Below are 10151 nucleotides of genomic sequence, written 5' to 3' on the forward strand. Positions count from 1 at the left end.
TCCGCAAGCGATTGCGGCCCTATGTTCCTTGATGGAATCTAATGGTGATAACTAACTAACTACCTAATCGTAATATGTGTCATAGATGGCTTTTCCATTATAATAAGTTACTATTTTAATGTCAAAGATAACGAAAATGAAGTGTTATGATGACTCTCCCTTGTTCAACTGAGATAGGTCGAGCCATGTTGTCCTTTATATTTATCTTGATATATCAAAACTTCATTGAACTGGTCTGTAATAAAGATTTATAAATGTTTCAGTAATCATATCTCCATCATAACTTTTAACTTGAACGATTCAAGTCAATGGTACATACACATCACCAACAACACCAGTTGCCATAATGTCAGAGTAAACATAAAACCATAGACAGTCTCACTTATTAAGCAAATAGGGAAATTGTCCAGAGCTCCACGTATGTAAGGGCCCTGATGCTATTACTTTTAATGTATTCTCGATTTTCTTATCATTACGAGGCCCCATTTATTAAATTCTGTCCCAGGTTCCAGAATGACTAAGAACACCCTCGCATATAGAGAATAAAATCCCTATGCATATTAACAGTATATAGAGCTATAATGGGCTTTGTTATTGTGCAATCACTTTCAAATTCAAGTTACTCTGGTGATACAGGATCAAGTACTATAGACCCTGGCATTTACGCTCACACTTGCTGTTTAGAAAAACGAATCGTAAGTAAATACAGGATCATTATTAGGTTTAGAAAGTGATTCTTCTATTTGATTTAAGATTCTAATTGAACATTCAGGTTCTTTGTAATCACCGGGTCTCGTTTAACTGATTATGGTAGCAGAGCGAAGGCCAGAAAAGTAGGAGATATTTTGTACGTCAGTCACGTTATACCAGTTAAATGGATATTGTAATTCGGTCAAAGCTGCTTCCACGAAACTTTAAGATTGATAGGACTTGGAAGACCCGATTTTTATGCTGAATTGTACGCACGAAGGTATTAAACAATATTTAGTTTCAAGATCAGGGAACTGGCATACGATATGACAAATACTCGACTAGGTATGCATTCTGTAATTTATCACAAGGAACTGATATACGATATGACAAATACCTGAACAAGTATACACTCTGTTTTTGATCTGACACCTGATATTTTTGCTGGATATTCACACTGTAATTTCAGGATACAGAGAAATCTACAAATTGAAATATGTTTAGGTGACATCTTACCAAACACGATAAATATTGTCGCCTATACAGAATTCTAGCCAATTTTAGAAATTTATTAGCCTAGAAATATTACAACAGATACCTAAGAAGTTATGAACAGACTAGAAATTTATTCAAAACTTACATAAGGTTTATATAACGCGAACAAAGGTTAAAGGTGAGTTCTCCAGTGATCAGCCACCTGATCTTGCAAAAAAGACTAATGTACATTATCAATCTAGATCCGAGTCATAAGCCTGGTAGCCAGTGGATCTGTATTTACTTTGGTCGAGATGAGAAAGGAGAATATTTCGATTCTTTTGGACTACCTTTATATAACTTCACAATAAGAAATTTCATCAAGAACTGTCTGTGTATGGACATTATTGTATATATTGTTATGTTAAAACAATAAAAATACAAGTAATAGTTGTATAGAAACACCTTCCACCATAACATCACCAGTTTTATTAACACACTTTTGCCATTCGCCTACGGGCCCGGCATGGCCAGGTGGGTTAAGGCGTTCGACTCGTAATCCGAGGATCGCGGGTTTGAATCTCCATCGCACCACACATGCTTGCTCATTCAACCGTGGGGGGCGTTATAACGTGACGGTCAATCCCACTATTCGTTGGTAAAAGAATAGCCCAAGAGTTGGCGGTGGGTGGTGATGACTAGCTACCTTCACTCTAGTCTTACACTGCTAAATTAGAAACGGCTAGCGCAGATAGCCCTTGAATAGCTTTGCGCGAAATTCAAAAAACAAAACAAACCATTCGCCTATAGAAAACAAATGTATTTAAATATATAAACGAAAAGCTATAAGATTAAAATAACAAGTTTAATGTTTTACCTATAAAGCAAAACTGATAAAAGTGCTCTTCAGTACTGATAACATTATGCAAGTTAATTGCATTAAATTATTAATTTGAAAACACTGATTATTACCATAAAGTTAAAGCTATGTTGATCGCTATCACCTCTAGTAGTTTGCTCGTGAACTCATAGGAGTACGAGTGTCCAAAAGGTGATCATCGAGTTTGAATGACGCCCATTTTGATCTTAATTGCTTACAGAATGTCACAGCCAATTGAAAGTACATTTCGTGCTATCAAAATTGCCAAACGTAGCATTATAATTTTATATTCAAAACCTCTTTCGTTTGCTATTGTATAATTGAATTCAGAAATACCATACCCTTCGAAAAACGTTTGGTGATTTCCATGAAACAGGTCCAGTAAAGACAAATTTGTAAAAGGTTATTATCCGTTATGTAATAGCACTCAAATCACAGTCTCCAGCTCATGCTTCATTGATATAAAGTGTTATATGTCATTATAACTGATATTTTCTAAATAACCGATATATATAATGTTTTGATTGAGGCTATATATGTTGGGTGCTCAGTTTGCTTGAAAAACTGTGGCAATTCTCTAATTTCCCAAACAGTTATAAGGTATCTTGAGTAATTGTTCACGAAATATAAATAAAACAAAATTTCTAAAAATGGCAACGGATGATAATATGGACATTGTGTGTAAAGGATTCACTGAATTTATGTAACAAAACAAAAACAAGTGTGGATCAAGCAAGTACATGTACAACTCAAATTATTAAAAATAAATGTGAACTTGAACTAAGAACTATACTGTATAGATGAAAATACATTACTTTTTACATCACCTCATAACATGTTTTCTAATTACATAATTTTCGTAAGTTGCCTCATGAAAACAGTTTGTAAGAAATAAAAGTAGCTATGCAAGAGAAGCAATGTTATCTTTGTTGTTATGAAGGAATAGAAGGAAGTGTTATGTTACGAAATATGACAAACTTTGTTTGGTCTCACTTTGAGTGTGAAAATATTATTCAAAAGATTGAGTGTGACTCAACACTTAACTACTATACATGCAGAAAGCCTGATGTGATTGGAAGAGACAACCACATAGAAAAAAAATCTTCTTGCTTTTAAAAACTATATAAGCAGTGGCAGAACACACAAAGGTTCTTACCTACATACATATTCAGATACGTTTGCTCTATTGCTTTTAGAAGTTATATAATAAGAAACTAATATACCCGTAAATAAAAAAAAACCATAAACTCAGAGTAAACGCTAGTCTCCTTTCTGTTAAGAACTGTTTGTTTTGTTGCTGAGAACAAATCTACTGAATGGGTTATTTGTGTTGTGCTTGCTATGGATACTACAACCAAGTTTCTAGCTGTATAAACCTCAGACCTACTGCTGAGTCCCTGCAAGGGGGCATTGAGAAATGAGACAGTAAACTGTAAAACATGAAATAAGTTCTCCACACACTTTCAGGTTTAGTTGTTCATGCTGTCAGATTTTATGTATAGTTGAACTGGATTATTTACAGAAGATGTCTGTAATGTGTTGGCAAATACATTTACACAATAAACATACAGCACAAGTAAAGAGTATTTAAAAATTTTCGTTACACTGTTGGTTATTACACTTGTGTCCAGAGCTTTAAGAAATCGTCCTTTTCCGTCAAATTTGACACAGGCTGGTTATATTATTTTAAAATACAATTTTATCAAATAAATTATGTTCGTGCTTTGTTACTACAATACAGTTTGTGATAATTTTAGTTAAAAATCTCCACTATAACTGTTAGTTACCACAGTTATATCCAGAGCTTTATATAATTGTTTCTTTTTTCGACAAAATTCAAACAGGCTTGTTCATTTAGTTTGTAAACCAATTGACAGAATAAATTATTTCTTCTCTACTCTGTTATTGTAATAAAATCTCTGATAATTTCACATTAAAAACCACAACAATACGCTCATTATAGCGAAACTCACAATCACTCAGTCTAAATATATCTCTCTATTTAACTAATTAACTCGAACTACATTTTGAATGGCTGTTTATGGCCTGACAGAAATCTAAAGTATTCCATATGCTATAAGATATTATGATGTAATATACTCAGTTAAAACAACGGGGAAAGCTCATAATGTAACATGGTATGATAATAAAACAACAACCAGTTCACAACAATTGAACTACAAAATGTATGATTTATAAACAGTTGTGTAAACAAACCTACAATCTATTACAAACTATTACTTTTAAAATAACTAGATTTAACACTCGTGCAATATTTAAACTATCTACATCATAGCCCTCGTATTAAACATAAATGAATACAGTCCTGTACAGCTATCACAAGCCGACAGCTGGAAGCAATTACAAACGTTAAACAGGACAAAAATAACTTGGTTAGATTGTTTGTTTAAATTTCGCGTAAAGCTACTCGAGGGCTATCTGCGCTAGCCGTCCCTAATTTTGCAGTGTAAGACCGTAACATTATAACGCCCCCACGGCTGGGAGGGCGAGCATGTTTGGGGCGATTCGGGCGCGAACCCGCGACCCTCAGATAACGTAGCGCACGCCTTAACGCGCTAGGCCATGCCAGGCCGACTCGTATCTGAGGGGCACGGGTTCGCATCCCCGTCGCACCAAACATGCTCGCCCTCCCAGCCGTGGGGGCGTTATAATGTGACGGTCAATCCCACTTTTCGTTGGTAAAAGAGTATCCCAAGAGTTGGCGGTGGGTGGTGATGACTAGTTGCCTTCCCTCTAGTCTTACACTGCTAAATTAGGGACGGCTAGCACAGATAGCCCTCGAGTAGCTTTGTGCGAAATTCCAAAAAACAAACAAACAAACAAACAGATACGAGTCGCACGCCTTAACTCACCTGGCCATGCCGGGACAAGTTGGGGAGAGTAATATATCAGTTTGGTGTTTATGACATAAAACCTAGAGAATGATGCTCACATGACTATTTCAGTTGAAAGAACACTACTGTGACGTATATGTATAAAGGCAGAGATGTCGCTAGTCGCTGGTATACATAGCCTCTATCTGGATTCTATTCGACAGTGCTTTGAATCCCAAGTTGGTATCTTGAAAAATCACAATAGAAAACCATGATCGATATCTTACTGAAATGCCAAAAATTCTGACGCCTACGGGCCCAAGCTCTGAATCTTTTAAATACGCAGTGCTTCCTCTGCATAACCGGTAGCAATAGAAACCAACAGTTATAAAAAAAATAAAAAAACGAAACACTTCAAAACTTACGAAATTAAGACATATTCTTAAAACTAAAATTCCTGAAAGATCATGACTTGATAAATTACATTCACGATATTTGGTAAGACTTACTATAGTTGTAGAGAAAATAGTTTGGTATTATTTCATGAATTGCAAAAAATGAAATTATCAGTAGCATAAGAGACAGAAGAAAATAATAATACATGTAAATAATTTTAATAGAAAAACAAAAATAAAAAATTAGTAACAAGGATCGAATATAAAGAAGAATTATCAATTCCACTTCCTAAATAAGTTACCTCAAAAAATCGATAAAATAATAATAATGAATTGGCTTTAGATAAAGAGAAGCAGAAATTCTTGTTTACATAAATATGATTATAATAAATTGATAGTCAGTGTTTTATAAGCATAACGAAGTGGTATTATTTATTATTACCTATTTTGGCAGAACATTGGCCCGTACCCTCAAAATTAAATTACCTTATTATGTTCATAAATCATTGTCTGTCAGTTTTGCATAATGCGCTTCCATACACAAGAAATCTGGTTATTATTATGCATTTCTAGTGAACAAAGTCCAGACTTACTGTTTACTGGACCAAGTGTTTGTAATAAAAATCCATTGGGATATTTGTAGATTTAACATGGAAGGTGGTTAATGGGCAAGCTAAAGTGGTTTATTTGACAAAAAACGAATTCCCATGTTTGGAAATGTCATGTAATAAAATTAGCGCAAGAGTATTGTCGAAAATTATTTAGAAATTAAAGAGAACATTCAGTGACAAAAGTAACATGTCACACAATCCCAACATGGTCAGTTTTGACTACAGAAAAATCTAAACCAATCTGTATCAATGCTTGGGACTTGTAAGAAAGTATTCTTTTACCAACTACCATGAAAGCTGATTGACACATACATGAATAGTTTATGAACAAAACTGAGCTTCCTTCACTGAAGAACTAAGTAAAAGACAAAAATTCCAGAATTTTCTAAACCTCAGTTTGAAGCCTCTAAAAATATATTTGCACCTAATTCCATGTATATTGACCGAAATATTGTGGAGTCAGTTGTCAAAAACATTAAAATTATGCTTTTGTAGCATCTTAGCCTCCATATAATTATTAAAGATGGATTAGTCCATCATTTTGATTTGTCAGTGTATAGGGCCTATTTAAAAGCATCTTTGTATTAGATCCGATAAGTTGACCCCAAAATTATGCTTTTTATGGGCTCTGATTCCACTAAAAACACTCGAAATATGCAGATCTAACTTTTTATGTATTATGCAGATTAAAACTTGTATTTGTGTTAATTTTCATTTTGATTGCTGTAAATATGACAACACAGAAGCCCAAAATATATATCTTGGGGTCTTTGACTTATAAACTCCTTAAAAGGCTTAAATTAATAAAAAACTAAAAAGCCCTCTGAGTGTATTTGGCTAAGTTATAACAGTAACATAAGTCAAGTCAATCTATTGAGAAATGAAGAAATAGCGGGCGATCAATAAATGTTTGGAGGAAGAAGAAAAACATCAGGTAAACAGGACGTCTTTCTGAGGAGATAAAAATAATGAATTCCGTTGTACTTTGAGAGAACTCTAATAACTATTATTTAACACTTCTAAGTGCTTTCATGTCAGTACCTTATAAAACATGAAATGTATTATTGAACACTTTTTTAAATAATATTCCCTGTAAAGCAGATGTTAAAATCATACCCTCGAGAGTCTTCTTATGATAATTTACAGGAATCTACAGAAAAAAAAAAACTCTTAAGAATGGAATACTGGACATATTTGAGGAGGTCCAGCATGTCTGGTGATTAGGACACTCGACTCGCAATTTGCAGATCACAGGTTCGATTCGTCACCAATCGTTCTCACCATTTTAGACGTGAAGATGTTATAATGTTATGAACAATTTCACTATTCGTTAGTAAAGACGAGCCCAAGAATTATTTGTGAATGGTGTTGACTAGCTGGCTTCTCTCTAGTTTATTAATTGAAAAGTAAGGACAGCTAACCCAGATAACTTTCGATTTTTTTGCGCAAAATTAACAAACAAACAATAACAAATATGAGAGTAAATACAATACAAATTAGAAAAATTTCTAATTTTTTGTCTTATTTTAACATCTTGGGAAATTTTTGTACAGATTGTACAGATATCACTTAGTTTTCCACCAAATGATAGTGCTGAATAAACTGTTATAAATAACCTTTTGTAACTGTTAAAATAGACTATGTTTGGTTCAATGTTGTCTTTTTTTTTTTTTTTTACACAAAACTACACAGTCTTTTGTACAGTTCTGGGAATCGAGTTTCAAATTTTGGTATTGTAAATCTAAAAGATTTATGCTGACCCACAAGGTTTGCTTGTTTTTTCAATTTTTCGCAAAACTATACGAGGATTATCTGCACTAGCCGTCCCTATCGTAGCAGTGTAAGACTAGAGGGAAGGCAGCTAGTCATCACCACCTACCACCAACTCGACTCCTGATCTGAGGATCGCGGGTTTGAATCCCCGTCACACATGCTTGCCCTTTGAGCTGGGGGTCGTTATAATGTTACGATCAATCCCACTATTCGTTGGTAAAGGAATAGCCCAATACTTGTCAGTGGGTTGTGATGACTAACTGCCTTCCCTCTTGTCTTACACTGCTAAATTAGAGACAGCTAGCACAGATAACATCCGTTGTTCTGTATTTTACTTTAGTTAAAGTTTAATACTCATACCATACTTGAGAATACATTTTTACTCAAGTGAGTTTCTCGTCATCATGAATCCATTTGAGTTTCTATTGGTGAATATCAAGGGAAAAAGCTCTAAATTGGAATTTGTTACAGACCACCGGATGTAACTGATGAAATAACTGAGAAACATCACAGTGAGATTAACATTTTAGCAGTTAATTAATCATAATTATGGGTTATTTTAGTTTCAAAAATATTAATTGGGAAATACTTAAGTCAAAGAATGAGAGAGAGAAAAGTTGAAACTTTGTAGCAACTGCCTGCTGTAGAGACACAAGTGTAGAGGGCGATGTTTCGAAAGTCTTCCATTTCATCATGAATACTCTGCCTAAAAAAAAAATCTGTCAAAGAGAGAAAAGTTTATGGAAACTTTTCAAGATGGATTCTTCACCAACTGGTCAAAGAAGCTACTAAAAATAATGCTATTTTAGATTTATTGTTAACTACTAGTACAGAAATGGTTGAGAGGGTAGAAATTGGAGACACACTTAAGTTCAAATTATCATTGCTGTATTAGGTTTGATATTTTACTGTATACGTAAATCATTCTGCTTTTTCTTCAGTGTTTACTAATGAAAACTTAAGCAGTATTTCTCATCTTCACAATTGCATAAATTCTGAGCTTGTTAAAATAAAATTGCAAAGTTAAAAAATCCTGGGCCAGATAATATTTCCCCAAGAGTTTTAAAGGAAGTCAAAGTGGACAAGTACCAACAGATTGGAAATTAGATAATGTCACTCCTATCTCAAAGGGAGGTAATAGTTGTCTAAGTTATTATAGGCCTATTAGTTTTATTATGATTTTAAGTTGTATCTACATATATATTGACAACAAGTCTAAAGAGGTTATATCAATAATTTCATTTTATGGGTCACTGATTAAACCACATTTGAAATTTTGTGTTCAGTCTTGGGTTCCTTACCTTAAGAAAGACATCGAATTATTAGAAAGGATTCAGAGGAAGGCTAGTTAAGTGGTACATGGGATGGAGAGGTTGTCATGTGAGAAGAAATTAAGACACATAAAATTGTTTTCTCTTGAAACAAGAAGAGTTAAAGGGAGTCTGATTGAAGATTTTAAGATTGTAAATGGAATTCATAATATTGATGCATCAACATTTTTTATGCTTATCAGCAAGAATTATAGAACTAGGGAACACAAAAATAGATTTATGAAAGGTGGAAGCCGTTTTAAGCTAAGATAACCTTGTTTGTTTGTTTTTTTAATTGGGCGGTTGATCTATGGAATGTAATTCCCTTCGAATGTTGTGGAGGAAGTAAAGTTGAGTGAGTTTAAAAGAAAGCTCAATAGATTTATGAATTATAAGGTCTGGTTTTAAATTGTTTTAATTTATTTATTTAACTATTTTAGTTTGGCTTAGAGGATGGGGTAGACGAGATGGACCAACAGGTCCCTTACTGTTGCTAAACATTATGTTACGTTATTTTACTTACATGTTAATGATAGCATACCGGACTATAATTAAATAAGTTTTGTATAAGAAAGCAAAGAATACTACCTGGTAACTGAACATGAATATGTAGTAGACAATGTAGATTTTAATATTATATTAAAATTATTATGAATATAAAGAGCAGCAAATCATGTGATAATCACAGCCAATATAAGTTCATTGAGGAACAGAATGTATCACAACTATATTTTGCCACTGTCTGGGGTTTTGTGGATACTTTGATGCTATCAAAACCAGAATTGCTTTTTTAATAATATTTAAAAGACCTTTCCATCCCAAAATATTCATATGTTCAGATTACAAAGATGTGTTTAGAATGGAGATTTCCAACATTGGGATAATCCTTGTATCTAATACCATAGGAAACAAAGGAATATGGATCAATCTGGGATGACAGGACTATCCAGAAAGACGTTGTACTTCAGCCATGGTATTCAAAGTGCAACATCTTGTAAGATAAAGATTTCACAAACATAACGGTCAATGGACAAAATCAGTGCACATGCACCTGACAACATAATTAATCTGTAAAAATAACTAGTCACATGTATACAAACTGCTTCCACACAATACCTAGGGAAGGAAAGGCAACTAGAGAAACAAGTTTGAATGATACACAGCCAGGTATAAGTGGATATACA

This window comes from Tachypleus tridentatus, chromosome 3 (assembly GCF_004210375.1).
Source record: "Tachypleus tridentatus isolate NWPU-2018 chromosome 3, ASM421037v1, whole genome shotgun sequence".
Classification (NCBI taxonomy): Eukaryota; Metazoa; Arthropoda; class Merostomata; order Xiphosura; family Limulidae; genus Tachypleus; species Tachypleus tridentatus.